Here is an 18,215-nt window from a genome sequence, read left to right on the forward strand (position 1 = left end):
GCGGCAATAATCTGATCCTTATCGTGGTGGATTGCTTTTCCAATGCGGTCCATTTCATTTCCCTTCCCAAACTCCCCTCGGCTAGGGAGACAGCCACAGCGACTTTTGGAGGGAATTTTGTCAGCAGCTGGGTGCCTCCGCCAGTCTGCCCTCACAGTTTCATCCACAGGCCGAGCGTGCAGACCAGGTTCTCACTCTTCCCAGGGTGCCAAAGATGCGGCCCCCTCAATCCCGGCGTTTATCCAGCGCTACCGTCATACCTGGAGGAAGGCCAGGGAGGCCTTGTTCTGGTCCGAGGGGTGTACTTAAAGAGCTGTCGACTGCCGCTGGGCTGTGGCACCAAGATATGTCTGTGGGATATTTAGCCGGACGGGTTAAATATCTAACCGGAAGCGCAATATTTAACCGGAAGGGTAAAATTTATGGTTATTGTCTTTAGTCACGGCTTGATAAATCTAGCTTTCTACCCGCTTTGAATCAGACGCAGAGATAAAGTAGTATGGTAAGTAGGACTGCACGATAATGGTTAAACTGATAATCACAATTATTTTGCTCAAAATTATAATCGCGATAATTAATCATGATTATTTTGCTCAAAATTATAATCGCGATAATTAATCACGATTATTCTCATTTTAGAAACTACAGAGAAAGAGAAGAGACAGCTAACAGTATATATATATATATATATATATATATATAAATACATACATATATACATACATATAACATGAAGAAACAGACTGGCTGTATAACAATTTCATGCAAACAGAATATCGCTGTGGTAATCAGTGCTTTTCCGCAGTGTAGAGCGAGCGTGCGCAGGGTTGCCAGATTGGCTGCACAGATTAAGTAAAACAAAGGGCATAAAATGTAAGAGAAAAGCTCTGTTTGGGCCATTTAAGCATTTAGATCTGGCAACCACAAACATCAATGCTAGTGGGGACTTGTTACCAATGCAAGATAATGCAAATGTCAAAAAAAAAAAAAAAAGCGTTTTCAGGATAAATAACGAGCGGGCAAATATCGTAACGATTATTTAAAATTAACTGAGAGAGGCAGATATCGTTATCGCAATTAAAATACGATTAATCGTGCAGCCCTAACGGTAAGATTACATTTATTTGAATGAATGAATTATAGCATTTATTTGAATAAATCTAAAGAGAGAGAGAGAGAGAGATGCATTGCATACCTGTTTCTGTTCAACGAGCTATGAGTTTAATTACTTTAAAAAAAGTGATGTAACCCCCTCGTTTCTGAGAAATATAATGTAGCGATTCAGTAGTGAAGCTATTTTTTTACTAAAAGTTGCGGGGCAGCGTTGATGATTTTTATGTGCCCCTGAATGTTTCTCTGTGTGCGCTACGTGATCTCTGATCTCTGTGCGCGAATGAGGTATGTGTGGTGCGATAAAAATAAAATAAAAAAAAGAGTGCATTAATATAGAACAGCGATTAAACCGACTTGGTTTACTACCTGTGCATTAAACGATTCTATTGCACACGAGTATTCAGACAGACCATGGTATAATAAGGCACTAGTGACCTTGCCTTGCAGCATTAATCAAAGACACACCTACATAACATTTCAATTATGAACTATTATTTTAAAGTCACATCCTCTGATTGTTCACAGTGATGGTTATTTGTGGTAAACACATGAACAGCTTGAGAGTTCATTACTGCATGGACTGCTGTGCTGCAATAGCTTTCTAAACTCAGAGCATGCCCACCCACGCTTTCCTGCTCTAACATCTCCCTCATTACAATGGGCTACACATGGGGAATGAATGTTCCTACATTTTTAAAAAGGTACTTCCAACAGTCCTTTGGATGACAAATGTTTCTAAGTGCCATTAACATTCAAAGGACCCCCTATGAGCTAAAAGGGTTCTTTGCACCTCACATGGCTTTTGGCATATCAACTCATTTGACCTTGTTATCTTCTTAAGGATCCAAAGTACATCAAGATCAAATATGACAAAGTGCAGGATTGTTACAGTTATAGTCAGTTATGTTCCGTTTTGGTTCCATCTTCCTTGTTTGCCTGTTTGAGCTAGTGACCTAGTTTGTCTGATTATTCATCCATTCACCTGTTGGTTCATCAATTATCTAATTCGTTATTTTGTTTGCTCTGTGTACTTAAAGGAATAGTTCACTTAAAAATGAAAATTCTGTCATCATTTATTCACCCTCAACTTGTTTCAAACCTGTATGAATTTATTTCTTCTGCTGAACACAAAAGAAGATGTTTTGTAGAATGTTGGTAACCAAACTGTTGATGGACCCCATTGACTTCCATAGTACAGTAGTCAACATTTGAAGTGGATCAAAACCTTTCATCAAAGTTATACATGAATTTTGAACAATACCCGTTCTTGTCTTAGGACAACTTTGATTAACTTTTTTTGATCGACTTCAAATGTTGACTAGGCTACTGTATTTATTTTCTCACTATGGAAGTCAATGAGAAACTGAAGTCACTGAAGTCAATGAAACTGATAATTGAAGTATAATTGAAGTAACATTTTTAAGGAAAAGTTATTAATTGTCTAATGTCTCACATTAAAATGCTGCATGAAAACATCTGTTCATTCTTGTATTCATAATTGTACAATTTAGTATATGCATAAAGTACACTCTCAAAAAACTGATTACAATAAAAACCTAAACGTACAGTAATAAGCCTTTGTCTGTCCTGTTGTGGTTCGGTATTTTTATTCCAACCCTTTGTAAGGTGCTGTTTTAACACTGTTCCAATGAGTTAGAATACATTTTTTTTCTTTGAGAGCAGAAAGCCAAACTGTATTCTTTAGAAATTTAACATTAAGAAGATCTAGGAATTGTCTTCACTATCATCCCACAGGCATGCAGGAAGCTACAATAACTCACTATATTGCTGGAACAATCCAACTATAGCTCTCTTGACTGTGAGAAATCTCATTCAGCGATTACATTTAATTTGTTATGAGGGAGAGATTGAATCATAAACTGTACTGCATGTTATTGCACTAGTGCCATTTTGGGACAGTCACCAATTCTTTATAAACATATAGCCATTCTCAAAGGAAAAGTTATGAAAGGTCATGTTTTTTAATAGAAAGTTCATGTTTTTTTATACAGTTAAAACATACCTGTTCTGTTATGTGTGTTATAGTATAGTCTAAAAGCAATTTTAAGTGCACGTTATATAAAAATCATTTTGAGGAATCCACAAGAATAGACGAGAGTGTGGTCATTTCCTGTTTTTATCGAGCACAAGAGTTAAACCCACCAGACATTTCTACTCTTCCCTCACACTCACTCACTCTCACACACACACACACACACACACACACACACTTTTATTAGGGCAGTAAAAGGAAGATGGCTGGTCTGGGACGAAACAACCTTACTCTGCATGCCTCATTCATCTCCCTTAGGGCATTGTAACCAGGTCAAATTGTTTTCATACATGCTGCCATATTATTTATACGTTTATGTTATGAATGTGTGTGTGTGTAAAGTTAAAGAAAGTTTCTAACTTCCAAGTAAATAACTGAGCACACTCACATTCCAGAATTTTAGACTGATGCATTAATGACATTTTCCATTAAATCACATGTTCAGATTTAATTAAAAAAAAAAAATATAATAAAGGGATGGAAGAACTGATCTGTTTCTAAAAAAGCCAACTACTTGAAAACTGTTGGCCTGTCAACAACAATCTTCAAAAATGTCTTCTTCTCTCATGGCTACAACCAGAACATGGCTACACCTATTCATTCTAGTGATTTATTCTGCACAAGTAGTTAACATTAAGTTAACTAGCATTAACATTAAGTTAATTATTTAACTAGCATTACAATTAGCATTACAAACACTTGGTATGTACAGTATGTTATATGTTTATAGGTGAATTAATCAAATTAAAATATTTTATTCTTATAAATTATTATATTACAACATTATAAAACGCTGAACATTCAGACCCATTAGAGATAGTTAATTGTATTCATCCTCTAGTAATATCACACACACACAAAAAAAAAGAAGAAACTTAAAATAAAACAGAAATGAAGCCTGTCAGAGCCATAGCCTTGTATGCAGCAATCCAACATATAAAGCAACAGTGTTTTGGAAAAGCATGAATACCAAAAAATATATTTTTTTAAATAAAAGCATCTTAAATGTCTTAAAAGCCAATTTTGTACAATAAAAAATGGAAAGAGGAAAGACGGTGTCACTTCTGAAATGTATAGCCTACTACTTATGCAATAACAAAGCAAAATCACACATCTATTGTTCATATTTTTATGTTTTGTTAGCACTGTACCTCAGGCGAGACGCATCTGATTTGCAAGGATCTCCCCCCAACTAGCAACTTCTGCTCAAAGCACTTCAAAGTGGTTTTTCTATGTCTTGGTTGCCATGCTCATTTCCTCTGAGAAACCGATAGACCTCACAACACATGGCCCAGATTTGCACTCACACAGCCTGGTCCCATTAAAGCATGTTTCCACATCTCAGTTTATGACGCGTGTGACCCAACTTGAGAGCCTTTTAGTGCTGCTTTAAATATTTTAAACTCCTTAAGAGTAATGTCAATGTTAATTATAATGAAAATGTAAAAACCAACATCAACAAATCATCTTAATTGTTATAAACGAAACCTTCACTGAATTAAATTAATAGACTTTGATTTCCTAGGTGAATCAGGTGGTGATTCGTTACTGAATCACCACCTGATTCACCTAGGAAATCAAAGTCTACTTGAAATTAAGAACTGTTTTGTGCACCCAAGCTTTGTGAGACCATGACTAGGTGTTTGTATGACAACATGTAGTTCAGGATGCACATTTGCCGTTTTTAAATTAAAATACCCTTTATTTTGAAATAAACTATGAATTAAATATTTAAAACATTCACATGTTTCCAAAACTAGTCATTTATAATGTATTAATCAAGGGGTGTTTGAACAGTAAAACAGTATTCTCAAGGAAACACTGACTCGTGAAATGCACACCAAAAATGTGTTTTTGGCTTGGCACCCTTGACATCTGCAGTTAAACACATTAATAAGAAACGCCCTCTACACCAGCTGCTGTTGAACATAGACTAGAGACCAACTCTCATATGCTCACATATATCACTGAAAGCGACCAAACATATCTGGACACGCATCATAATGCCTAAATAAAACATTTTGACCTGGTTAGAAAGTCTTGTAAGTTCTAAAAAAAATGTCGCTCTTGTTGAGAACCGCTGTATTGGTCAGGTTTCGCTGCTTTTCTTTTTTTGAGCTTTGTGTTTGTTTCACTCCTGGGGATATAGATAAATGTTTTCATGAAGTAGCCTACATCTGTCAAGGGTCACCACATGACTTTCCACTGAATATTTCAAATCTGGACTAGACCAATGTTTTTCAGGCCAATACGAAATAAAATCTGACAGTAATTACTTATTTCAACTCCAGCTATATTTATGAGTATGAATGTGTGAACCACACGACATCCGGAGCACTTATAGACATATAGACATAATCTAATGAATATGGCAATTAATTCACTCAAATGTATACACAGTTTGGATAGCAGTTCGAATGTCTAAGGAAACTTGTGCATAGTGATCTTATGAAGTCACAATGTTCCTCATTTAAATAATCCGTGCCCACGGAAATACGCAGAAAAGGGGAAGAGGTCTGGCTGAGCTGCATTAGACAACAATGTTGTCGCTATGTCAAAGAGAGACTGTTTTTTCCACCCCATTTCCAAAACTCATTTGTTTGACCTTCCTAAGGCTGACGAACTTAGAGTGGTTAAAATGTATTTTAAACCCTGTTCCTGAACATTATAGTCCCCACATTTATCTGTGTGCTGCTCATTTGATGGAGAACAGCTTCCAGAACCTAAGAGATACTATGCAGGCTACGCACAAAAGCTTTTTCTGAAATGGAGCAGTTCCCACTTTGTGGAAACGATCTGTTGCTTGTGGATCACAACTTGCAAGAATGTCTTACTATTATTTTGTACGCTCTCGCTTTTGTAAGGCTGTTCACCGCCCCTTGGGAGAATTAACCATGGTTTTGTGATCGATTACTGTTCGTTTTTACCATAGTTTTCTGACAAGTATCATGATTAAATTATGTATAACTTAGGGAATTACAAAAAAAACATACCACCCTGAAACCTTGCTTGTGAAATCCTTGCTTGCAAGGTCCATGCATGAAATCTGTTCTGGATGATCCTCTTGTTTGTTAACATTCTTGAAGGTGCAGTATGTGAGATTGACTGCTAGCGATTGAAATGGGCACTGCAGTCCAAATTCAAAATATTTGGAGCGAGTTGTTTCCCCTGCCCCCTCCAGCTCAGACTCGACTCGACGTTCACGCGGGTTGCCAGATTGAGGACACACAACAGGAATGAGTGCAATTGACAATGAAATGCGAGGAGACACACTGTAAGTTGATGAGTTGATTTATTGATTTATGATGAGTTCATAGATATTTTTAGATAGGTGCGGAGGCGCAGAATCTCACGATAAAACGTCTAACTATTATTATTATTATTCGTTACATTTATATAGCGCTTTTTCTGAGACCTCAAAGCGCTTTACATATGGAAGGGGGGAATCTCCTCAACCACCACCAATGTGCAGCATCCACTTGGATGATGCGACGGCAGCCATATTGCGCCAGAACGCCCACCACACACCAGCTTACTGGTGGAGAGGAGACAGTGATGAAGCCAATCAGTATATGAGGATGATTAGGAGGCCATGATGGACAGAGGCCAAGGGGCAGATTTGGCCTGGATGCCGGGGTTACACCCCTACTCTTTTTCGAAGGACATCCTGGGATTTTTAATGACCACAGAGAGTCAGGACCTCGGTTTTACGTCTCATCCGAAGGACGGATCTAACGATACGATGCATCGATGCCACACGTAAAATATGATATGAGGTAACTTACCTTTCTTTTAACACTCTCCACATCCTCACGTAACGTCCGTCTACGCATTTCTGCCAAAGCGCTCATTTTCGTTTACTCATCATACTGTCTGCCGGTGTGTCTTTGTAACGTTAACGTTAATCTCTTCAGCTGAAATAGACGCTTGACAAGATTTAGGCCTACTGAACCCTATACGTTGTCACAAAAGCTAGTGATTTGAACCGAGGCGTCGGAGCTCGTGTCGAGCATAAATGGGGGTGCCAGATGAAGCCTCGATTCGAGGCTTGTGTTGTTGTTAGCATAGAAATCACGTGATCAATGACAAACGAAGCCTCGCTTTCTGTCCAATCACATGCGCCATTCATTTTGCCGACACGTGATTGGACATAAAATAAGTACGTTTTCATTCAGACTTATTCAATAAACATTTTAAATACCCAGTTGTAAAATGAATATAAGGAATACAATTTCTTCCAGGAAAATTAAATATTTGCCATATGCAATTCATATATGTATATCCCAGATAACAACTTACAGTCTATGATAGCAACATAGTGTCGGCCCAGATCCGGCCCACATCTGGGCCATGTGGTATCCATGTGTACAAGATGTGGGCCGGATCTGGGCCGACACTATGTTACTGTCTGGGATTATTCTTCCATAATATAGATATTCATACTGGCATTAAATGCCACAGTTTAAATGAATTTATCACAGAGAGAATTTTATTTGTGCACACGTGGTGGCTCCTTCGTCCGACAAAGCTTCTTTCACAGAGTTATGGCCGCTTTATTTTTTGCTTAACACCAGATGGCGCTGTTTTCAACACTCTCGAAGCTTTGAATCTATTCCCGAAACAATCAGGGGAAAGTCTCAGTGCTTCATGAGGCTTCATTTGCTATCCCTAACAAAAGCAAGTGTTGTGCCGAATTCTGACCCCCGCCAAATTATTACCCCCCTAGTATTAGTAGGTTTAGGATTAGTTGTGGGGGAGGGGTTAGGATTAGGGGTGGGGTTAGGATTAGGCAATCAGGCACATAAGGGAAATAAAAGCTGAAACTTTTAACGGAATCTTGCTAAAGCAGCACATTACAGTGGTGAGGGAAAAACTCCCTGTATTGCATGTAATCACAACAACAAAGTTTGTCAGGCGTCTATGTCAGCTGAGGAGATTAACGTTACAAAGATTAACCGAGTGTTTATGTATCATAGCAATTACTTGTTTTTGTTTAACTCTGAAACATGATATGTGGAGTTATCTGCTTTTGGCAAAAAAACAACAACAGTTGGAGTTATCTAAAAAATGAACTCTTCTGTTGTAAATGTTCGCATAGGGAGAGGGCGGCGTGCAATTTTCATAGAGGTTAATTGAACATTCATATTTTGGTTGCATTTGTGAGTTAATAAAAATGTAACTGGTTGTGTAAACTTGGCACATAGTATCTAAATATCAATAAATCAATCGATATAGCCCTGAATCGAATCGTAATCGTATCGCAGAGCTTTTTGAGGTATCGGCAAATATCGTATCGCTGGCTGAGAGAATCGATATCATATCGTATCGTGATGAACTGACCGATTTACACCACTAATAAATACAATATAGGTAGGTCTAAATCCATGTGATCACTTATATCAATGTTATATATATATATATATAATCATATCATCCAGCCCTAAAACTTGTATAGTTTTTTTGTCAGTGTTTATTTAAAAACATCCGATTATGCTTAATAAGCCGACAACGAACGTGGTCATCTAAACGTGGAAACCCGTTCTCTTTTATCGGAGTACGGTCATAAACGGCTTAAGCATAAATCGGTCGACACAGGTACTTTTTTGCCTATTAATCCGAATTCGTGCAGCATGTAAATGCATTAACCTGCTTGACGGCTTATTGAAGTGTGCATGTGTAAAATGTGACAGGAACAGAGTTCAGAGAGACCAGATAACTTAGTGCAGATTTAAACACATCCAGATAAAGCAAGCGTTTTGCAGGGAAGGAAGAAGGTAATATATCACAAACGCAGACTCTTTCATGACCCAGAAAATTATCCTCTCATCTCATGCAGCAGAAGTAGAAGTTGTTCAGTCAAAACGCTGCATCTGTAACTGCATGAGAGGATAATATACAAGCTGCAAGTTTCCCGCTGACATGTTGAAAGCTTTATTTAACATCACAACCGACATAACTAATTAATTACTCGGAGTCAGATACGAAAATATAGCTGAGAGTTATTGTCAAATGTAGCAAAAATTGCAACGCTTTCTCGTTTTAGATGTGTTTTGTGTGTTTTTCGCAACATTCAGCTGAACACAGCTGAAAACCAATGCTACCGCTCAGTCTTTTTGCCACTTAGTGGGCGTGACTGCATTCACTCCAGCTGACGGTGACGTCACACGCATACCCTCTATTTGTATGCTTTAATAAAGTCAAAAACTTACATACAGCACCTTTAAGTCTGAATCAGGCTTGAATTGGTTTGATATTTATACTTATATCTTAATATTTACATCTGAGTAGAGCTTGCGGTTATGGTAAGGGGCGTGAAATTTCCTAAACACGCGCTAAGTGCTGCTAATCACAACACACTTGGCCAGCCAATCACAGCACATTTCGTATTCGGAAGGAGGGGTTTCATCAAAACAGGACCTCGACGGCACGTTAGAGACAGACTGGGGAGGTGCTGTAATAATGTAAAATATGTGAAAAATAATGTTTTTGCACAATCAAGCATGAAAGCATTTTCTAGTACACCCCAAAAACAAAATCATGACTTCGTAAAAGGGCTTAATAGGACCCCTTTAAATAATACACGCAAGAAAAGATCCCACAGCTGTCTCTGTTACTTCAGCCACATAACTAAGCATCCAGGTTATCTTGGATGTATGCATTTTCTAGCGTAGTTGGCTGGTATCACACTAACATGAACCCTGACCTCCCTGCCAAGGACAGAGAGCGTCCTATGCAAAATGTATTCCTAATTAACATGTCAGACTTCATTTCTTTGTGCTTAAAAAGTGTCAGCCAGGGCACAGCACAAAAAAAGCATGTTCATTATGCTCAATTAGGCTTTGCTGATTAAATTATCCTGGAAACATCAACCCTCAACCCTCCACAACACACACAACTATTAGCCTGTAACTATGTGCTAGCTCTAAGTTCAAAAGAATAATAAAATATTTGAGCGATCAAACTGGTTTCATCTAAAATAAGAACATATGACTAGATAATATAAAATGTTTGACCGCTTGTGATGATGTTAAAAAAAAAATAAAAAAAAATATCTTTGTCATGAGCTAAACTTAGTTGACAGATGTTTTAATGGTTATTGATAATAGAGTTTATCACGGTAGGTTACAACCCATATTCACACACATATTAACGTAGAAATACTCTTAGAAAGACATCAGATATGAATGATGCTGTTGACTGCCTTGGGAAAAGCATGATGGGAAAATAATATCCTTGGGGCTGTTCTCAGATCAAGCAATTCAGGCACTCACCCACAAACCCAGAGACAGACAGCACAGCTGTATCACTCTTTTATCTCCCACTCCCTGTGTACGAGACATTCAGTTATGAGCAATAACTATTATTATGTAGATGGGCAGTTTGCATTAGAGCTCTGTCTGCCTTAGGCCGCAATGAGAGTTGTGATGACACAAAACTTTGTATTAATTCCTAATGACATGCAAATGGGGCTGCAGAATTTTTTTTTAAGTAAATCTACAGCATAATTGCTCAAATTAATTTGTTTGTAAATAAAACATAAATGTACATTTCTTAATACATTTACATTTCTTAATATATATTTTTTTACATATATTAATCAAAATAAGCATATGTTGCAAATGCTGTAATGATAATTATCTTCAGAACGAGGTCAAAATTTGCTGCTTTTATACAGCAGTTTAAATCGAATTAATTGGTGTGTAAATGGGTCACTGATTATAAAATACAGCATGCAACAAACTGTATAACTGCACAATTCCTTATTACTTTACAAAAAACATTAATGCACTGGTGTTTTCACAGGGGATGAGGCTCGGGGAGGTTCCCTTTAGAAAGACTAATGTGTTTATGCTTTAAAGTTCTGCAGATCTAAGTGTTTTTGTCTGTTTCTGCTGAAGTGAATTTCCCTCATCCAACAAACACACACCCACCACTCATACACACACTCCCTAAATCACACACCCACGGTTCCAGTTGCAGAAACACAAAGCTTTATTGTTCAAGTCCGAGTTAGTCAGAACCCACACAGTCCTGTTAAGGCTTGCATGCAGCTGAAAACACCATCATGAACATGATTCGGGTGTTTATGTGTGCTACTGGGCGACTGAACATAATATTTCGAAAAATGACAACATCTTTAAACATTTCAGGAACAAAAGGCAGAAGGCAGAGAGATTTGAAAACGGGGACTTCATTGTTAATGCAAAATATACACAAGTTTTGAGAAAAAAGATGTAATACCCTTAAGTTGATTCTGCCCTATAGCAATAAATAAAAAATGCAAAAACAACAACAGGTTTTCACACAGGTTTTGCACACATTGGTCGGCCAAACAGATAGTCTCACACTATTGGATGAGTCAATGTTTCTGCATTGGACTGGTGGGGTGGGGATGCTCAAACAAACAGAGCAATGTTTTGAAAATGCCATGGGATATTTGGTGTTAGCTATTTGTGATGAAATATTGAGACATTAATGTCTGGTACAAGGGTGTGGTGTTTTGTTTATACTTGTTAAAGTGCTGCTTTTAAAAACCACAAGTCTCTCTGGACTGTAATGTATGCGTTTGAGAGCTGGTGAGGGAATCAAAATGTGAAACTACCACTGCAACTGATTAAAAAACTCAGAAGAGAACTGACAACCATATTTAGCTGTAAAAGGGGTACACAAATAAACATGTATAAAAAGATATCTTTATAAATCCATAATCTACATTTAGATTAACTCTGGCCATTGCTGTCATAACTTATGTATTATTCCAAAATATGTTCCATCATTCTAGATCAGAGCTTTTTAAACTTTTTGATGTCAAGTACCCCCAAATACGCTGAAAACAGTTTTGCTGTGTTTTTGTAGAAACTGTGAAACATTTCTTTCCAGGAGTCTTTGATGAATATAAAGTTCAAAAGTACAGCATTTATTTGAAACAGATTTAACAATGTAAAAGTCTTTACTGTCTCTTGATCAATTTCATATTTTTACACCATTTTCTCTGAACTCTTCTGTGGCCCCCCTCGCACCCTGTCTGGATCAGCCTGATCACTTTAGAAAGCTTCCAGAAAAAGCAGGATTCTCTTGTCATTGTTGTTACACAAATCAAAAAGGATACTGATTAAACAGAAATTGAGGGCAGATGTCTATAACAAGAAATGAAAGATCTTTTATTAGAACTGACTTAAATAATTACTAAAAAGAGATTTAGTGCTGCATGATAAATGTGAGCCGCAAAACTAGACATACCAGCAAAAATCACATCCCTCCAAAAGAAAAAAAAAATAGAGAAAGAAACAAGTAGTCCTCATGAGAAAACGCATTGTGCTGGTTAATTGTCCTTTGCTGAACACTCAAGTGCTTGAGAGTTTGCTTGAGTGAACTGAAACTTTCATTACCCTTGAGCCAACCTCTGCTAACCCCCCACAGTGACTGACACACACACACACACACACACACAAATCCTCAGGAAAACATTTACAACTTCTTGCTATTCCAAACTCTCTGCCTCATCACCCATTCCATCTCATTCACACTAGAGGCTCTGTTCTAAAGTCACTAGATGCTCTGCATTCACTACTTACATTTGGGTCAGTGCACATGTACAGGTGCAAGAAATCTTTTTAGATGTCCTGAGAGCAGATTGTAGCAGCTAACCAGCCTCTGTTTTTTTCAAGGAGGAAAAAAAACCCCAGCATTTGGAGTTTAGACATTTAACATGTAAATGGACAACTGAGGTTAATAGCACACATAATCTGCTGTTAGCAAGCTATGTTTGAGAATAGTGCATTGAATATGTTTGTGAAAGAATAACAAACACTTCAGAGCGGTGTAATTAACTTTTGTTGAAAGGTAATTAGCTAAGCTATGAAGAAAAGGACCTCATACTGAGTACCATTATTGCAGTCCTGGAGAGAAAGACAGAGAAAGGCAGAGAAGGATGGAAAGAGAGCCAGGGAGGAATTGAAAACAAAAGCACCGCTGGAGGCCTGAAAAGCATTGTGAGAATGTGAAACACATAAGATCCTTAGAGCACAATAGACAACTACTGGAAACCTCTGACTTTCACCAAGAAACTCTCTCTTTCTCCTCCCCTCTCTCTTTCACAGCTGTATTCATTGAGGTCAAGCGGTACACTTTTAAATTGGATTTAGTCTGGTTAAAGTTGATGCATACTTTTAACTTCCTCTTCATTTGTGGCAAATGTAACTGAACAACTTCATACCACTTGGAGCGTGATTGTTCATTCATAAAGTGTAATATTAGTTTTTGTTAATGTACACATGGTGGTGCGTCTGGGAACAACAGTCAGGCGCTGCAAGCTACCCAGAAGGACCCCCTCTATCCTTTTCTTCATAGCTCTTTTCATCCTTTCTTGGGAACTCATTCAAGGATGAATAAAGCCTAACTCAAGCTATCCATTCACTTATCCGCCATGCTGAAAGAAGGGAAGGAAAATTGCAGAGCCTAGCATTCAAACAAACTCATTCATTCCAAATGACTGTCTTGCCCAACATGTATTCATTTTTCTGTTTTCTCCCACTACTTTCACATTCTCATATATATCTGACTTATATTTATACTTTATATATATATATATATATATATATATATATATATATATATATATATATATATATATACATACACTATTTAGTGCTGCTTTCAGATTTTTTTGGACTCTCTTTCTTTGCTCAAAGAACCTTCCTTCAAACGGCCTTCTCCCCCTACAGCAGTCACTCCTGAGAGACATGAAGGTCAATGGAAGTTCCACTAGCTGCATCTGCAGGGCTCGTTTTTGTGTGTGTATGAGTTTGTGTGTGTGGGAGACTGTTGCTTTTGGCATTATGATGGATGATGAACTTAGAACCAGGCTGTGTATTAGAAACAGGCTGTGCATCAGTGCTATGGTCAGTTATCTTGATGCCAGGAGGCCTAATGTGTGTGTGTGTGAGACAGAGAGGGTTTCATATTCAACTTAGCCAAGTTAAGGAAAATGAAAAATGACAAATACCCGATGAGCTCACGCTGTCTTCCATCATCTCAATGTCTCATACACGCACGTATCAGTGTATCAGTCACACCCACCGGCTCATCCAAACAGGCTCAGGTTTGTGAGAATGAAGCTGCAGACAGTCTTGTTAGGCAAAAGATTTACAGAAAAGGAGAGAGGGATGGAAAATATGCAGGATAGATGTCCAATTCTAATGACGTCCAGATGGAGCAACCACAACTATCTGTTACTAAAGGACAACTCTTAAAGTAAACACTTGACATTTTATAAATTCTCAAATTCTTACTTTATTCCTCCAGGATGGCAGGAATAAATTAATAACAGGACCTTTCAAGGAAAACGTTTAATGTATGGTTAAAATGAACATTTTCATAGCCAGTACATGTCCAGTAAACAATCCAATCTAGACTCAATGGACACCAAAATAAATGGACGTCTGGAAATATAGCCTAGTTAAAAATGACATGAACTACTGGCAACACTTTAGCCTATGAAGCGATGCAATGGGATCACAGCAGAGAGTATGATACTAGCTGAACCTGATTTACACTGTATAGTCGCTCGAACATCTTTACAAAGATTTGCGACATTCTTTAAAGCTTGACTTGTGAGAATCAGACATGCTGGCATGTTAACTTTCTATTGAGAAGTGGGCAGAAAAAGTGGGCAGAAAAAGAGATCAGAAAACTGCAACAATCACTAAATGTGATTCTCTCAGGCGGTTTCAAATGTAATAAAACTCTTAAAAACTGTCATCGCTAATTTAACTATTCAAGTTTGTGTGTGAACATGAATGCCATGGTACCTGTAATGTATCTTTACATTTCAGTGTGCATGTATTCATAATAGAATCTAAACTGAATAGCTTTTACTGCAAGCACTAGTTTAAAAAGCTAGTCCACAAATGGGAGATTCCACCTTGTGACCTCTCACTTTGCTCCACCAAATTTAGCAACAAACTATTAATTTTGTTGTATTGGTAGCAAGAGAAACACACCCAGCTCTTCACTCCTATTAATAAAGTCTTTTCTGACACAGCACTGCAGATGGCCAGCGCACTCTATAAATAATGCTTTATCTGGGCCACGAGTCGAGAGACAGACACTTTATGTGTACAAGAGATGCACATCACTAAAACTCGAGCATATGAAGAGATGAAGCTACCTGCCTGTGAAGGTACAGTACAAGTAAGAGAAAAACATTACAGGGTACAAGCAGACATAAGATGCTCAATGTGATGGGTCTGAGCTGCCAAGATATAGCTTTATATTGTTGTCATGGTATAAAAGATTGATAATCCAGGGCCAAAGGCATGACCCAAGCTCTGGGGTGGTCTAAAGCCCACGGATTCAATGTTATGATAAGATATCATAACTAAATCACTCCCTGTGAGACTTCACAGTGAGAATTTGACCTTTGCAACTGGTAAAAAGAAAAATCTCCAGTAGTGCATTGCAAGAAGCTAACAGATTTCCTACAAGAAACAGACATTCAGACTTCAGACTTGAACCTTACATGGATTTTTAAATGAGATCTCAGCACAGATTCAAATATTGCAAGGAGTGACTGTCATGCTCACTAATGAGAAAAAAAATGCTATGGTAAAAAGTATAACCCCTAAGAAGAAATTGAGGACAGAGAGAGAGGAAAGGAGAGGAGCCAAAGGGAGGGGGTGACAGAGACTGAATACAAACCTAAACCCAACCCTTTGGATGAACTACTTAAGACTTGTGGGGGCCCTGCATTCTCACCATCTCTTCTTTTCTCAGAGAGTCCCTCTGTGCAGTTTCAGAGCTGTTTCTCCTAAACCATCTAAAGCAGATGGGCGATATACTACTTTTAATAAATATTAATAACTATAATTGCTTGTTAAGTAAAGGACTTTCTTCACTTTTTGCCAAAAGAGACAGCAACAGTCCCTTGACCCCTTAAAACAATTGTTTCTTAACCCCAAGTAGTGTTCTGGTGGAAGGTATGATGCTCAATTTATCTATAATCAGTGGCGGCTGGTGGGTTTTGAAATAGAGGCGGCGGCACACCAAATTTTAGCGGTCTGATTTTTTAACTGCTTTAAAATGCCTTTTTTGGTCACTTATATACCTAAATATTTATAGAAAACGACACAGACATCAAGACAATATAAACATAAGTTCACTCACCTAGCCTATCACTTGAAGCAAAATCCATTCTTCTGTCCTTTTAAATGTTCGTGTTAAAAGAGCATGTTTGGCTGTTTAGTGAAGCTGATTGCTGTAGCCTATATCCAACTTAGGCATGGGGTCTTCCTTCATTTTTAATTTGTAGCTGTTGTTTGAATGGTAGTTTAGTAAATTTGTTTGCGATCATATATTCAATATATCTACTCTCCATAGTTACATCAGCGGTAGCAGTTCAAACTAATATCACGTAATTTAAGCTTGATGAATTATTACTACTTTGGGCAGGCAGGGCCTCCCTTGCCTCCCCTGACGAGCCGCCACTGTCTATAATAGCTTTCAAGTATCAGGGAAAAAACTGAAAGTCTTTGTGAGGGTTGACTCTGTTTTTATCAACCAACTTGAACTCAACTGTGTGTTTTGGCATTTAGAAGTGTCTGAACACGTTTACCATTCACTCAGCCTCAGGATCTGTATCTGTCTGGGGCAGGAAAGTAATGGTTATCACAAGCTACACAAGGCTGATTCACAAGATTATGTAATGTTGTACTCTTGGCCTACTTTGTTGTTTTTCTCCATCAATAGAAATGAGAGATCGCTATTATACAAAACACACACACATACACAACCACAACACTCAAGGTACACATGTGAGAGACATTAGACTGTAAGGTTTTTTTTTTTTTTTTTTTTAACTCACATGAAGTTCCCATCCTGTCAAGGCATGTAAAGTAGGTTACAAACTAGGTTACTGAGTTCGGTTTCTGAATTTGAATACTTTATTAAAAACAAGAACATTAAACCTCTTCTCCTATGGTGTAACACCATTTACACAGCAGTTAGTTCCAATTTGATTGGCCAAGAGGCATGAGTGCTGATATGTGCATCATGCTGCCTTCTAGTCTAGTGCACTTGGAAATCCCCTACTTACAATTTGAGCATTCACTATTTTGAACATGCATTCAAGAATATTTTATTTTTATATTACAAATAAGGGACATTTATTTGTATAAGAACTGCATTTATATCACTTATTTAAAGTTAGTATTTAACAAAAACACTGTGAAAAAGCAATCCATGCAATGCGAGTGATTAAAGGCAGGATGAAAAAGAAATTGAGACCGTCTCCCCTACTGTGAGGTGTATTCAGGAGGAATGGATTCTCGAACAAGAAAAAAAAATTAGGGCAGGACTTTTTTGTTGTCGATTTCTAATTACTGCGATCATGTGTGAATGACAGATTTTTGGAGGTGTGGATTTATGAATTGTCAATTTTGATTTTGTGGTGACTTTAACATTTGTTGTCTAAAAGTTCATTTGTACAAAGCACCTTGATATTACAGAAATGCAGCACTGATAAAAAAAAAAAAAAAAAAAAAGTTCATTAGCAAAATTATGAATTACCACCCACAACAAAAACAAGGTTCAAGCATCTGCACTATTACTGTTTCTCTTAGCGGAAATGAAAAACCTGGAGTGGAGCCGGAGCGGAGTGATAACAATTCTTTGAAAGTGAAGAGGAATTTGCTGCAGCTCCACTAATAGCCAACTCACAGACACAAATTCGCATAGAGAAAAATAAACGACCTGTAAAGTAAATTTACCCGGCATTACCTTTTTATTAAGTGTAAAGGTTGTATAGCGATATCATACCAGCTGATTTTGCTGTTGTTCTAAAAAGCGTGCCTATATTCAGTAGGCTACAGCATATCTTTTTACCCGTTCAATATTGGTTATATATAAACTACATTCGAGAATGCGTATCTACGAGACACAGACAAAGGCAGCAGCTCGAGTCGGATAAGTCGGAACATGGAAACACCTTGGAATTTATGACTTGAGGAAGAGTAAATTACTGCAATCTACTTTCCTCTTAAATGTGTTCAAG

At 37.7% G+C, this 18,215-nt stretch overlaps 1 protein-coding gene across 1 annotated transcript in view; it reads right to left on the reverse strand.

The window, feature by feature from the left end:
* Positions 1-18,215, reverse strand: part of plxdc2b (plexin domain containing 2b) — a 63,981-nt gene that overhangs the window by 44,794 nt on the left and 972 nt on the right. The window lies entirely within an intron of this gene.

The sequence above is a fragment of the Rutilus rutilus genome, assembly GCF_951802725.1.
Source record: "Rutilus rutilus genome assembly, chromosome: 3".
Taxonomy (NCBI): Eukaryota; Metazoa; Chordata; class Actinopteri; order Cypriniformes; family Leuciscidae; genus Rutilus; species Rutilus rutilus.